Source organism: Penaeus monodon, chromosome 19 (assembly GCF_015228065.2).
Source record: "Penaeus monodon isolate SGIC_2016 chromosome 19, NSTDA_Pmon_1, whole genome shotgun sequence".
NCBI classification, from domain to species: Eukaryota; Metazoa; Arthropoda; class Malacostraca; order Decapoda; family Penaeidae; genus Penaeus; species Penaeus monodon.
Genome location: NC_051404.1, coordinates 4,094,283 through 4,095,858, shown reverse-complemented (window position 1 = coordinate 4,095,858; position 1,576 = coordinate 4,094,283).

The window sequence follows — 1,576 nt, the reverse complement described above, 5'->3', positions numbered from 1 at the left end:
CGCTAAGAAAGTGCGGCCGTGTGTCCTAGAGCGGGACCATAGGATGAGAAAATCGTGTCTTTTTTATTATTGTTTATGGCGCGGGATTCGCTTCGAGAATGTGTAATGTCGAAACCCGTGGCTTATTGGCTAGCCCACGAGCCTTAGTTGAAGAGGTGCGCCAGGGTTCCATTAATTAGGGACTGTTCTTGAGGATAACATATAGCGACATTGCATTCTGTTCTTTCCATGTAATTAACACGCTGTGAATATTAAATTTAACCCTTTCGAATCACTGCTGCGTAAAATGTGCCTTTCGAGGTCATGTGATTTATTTGAGAGAATTTAAGACTTGATTTTCCTCAGGTTTGGGTTACGAATAGTTCATTGCAAATAGTAAAATATTTCAGATAAAGTACATCATAAAACTGATTCATTTTTTGCCTGAATCGGAGGAGAATAACACTAAAATCTTCTACAGTTCCAGACAAAAAATTCCGGCTTAAATATAAAGTCATTCGAATCTGTAAAACACTATCGATAAAGTACATGAATCACCAAATTTCATTTTCATTTGATCCATAAAGCGAGCAATCCTACAGTTTGCACAAGCACTCCAAAACCTTGAATTTCCCCGGGGACGGTTAGTGTTGTTACGAGCCGAAGAAAAAATCGGCCGAGAGTATGTATAATTCAAGTCAACTGAAGGAGCTTGGGAGGAGGAGACAGTAATGACGTGTTAACACCAAGGTTCGTAAGCAGTAGGCTGTAAGAAGTCGCCGAGAGACGGGAAATGAGCTGTAAATTGAGGAAGACGAGACCAATGGCCTGAATTATGACAGAAGGAGGAGGGATGCTGGATATAAATTCAAGACGTAAGACAATATGGTGCTATAATGACTCGTTGCTAATGATGACAGATGGTCGATTCTCTGTATTGAGCGATGTATTATTTCCGTCCTTACGGCTCTTTCCAGTGTCTCTAAGAGCTCCCGAGAAGTGAAGGTGATTTACAAGAGGGATGTGGAGAGTAAAAGCGAAGTGAAAGGTAATGAAATAGTAAAGCAGTAAAGCAGAGAAAGAGAAAATGGAATAAAAGGAAAAAATTAGACATCCCAACTGTCTGCTCTATCAAATATATTACATTACACACGGCAAAACACGCAAATGGAGTCCACACTTACAACATTTTTTACACGTTACCAACATTCTCATCTCGTGCCCTCAGCATTACACCAGTAGCATCAGCAGCAATATTACCTACACGCACTAATACATTTGCTCGGGATCATGATAAGGAAAGGTGCATCTGGCCAAGGAAGTCTAGGAGCAGTAAAGACAAGTTACGTTCAGTTAAGGCTTAGTAGCTGTGCATGCAAAGCTCCATTTGTTATCGCAAATATGGCTCTGACGCGCATTATCTGCTTGGCAAGATAGAATTACTGTTCCAACAAAGAATGATTAAGTCAAGCCTGTGTTGATATGGAAGCGGCCGTGTCGTCCATAAACACAACACTCTTTAAAGACAATAAACGTTCTCACAGCGTCTGGTTTACCTCTACGTTATTTCCTTATTTTTGATGCCATTCTCGATAAT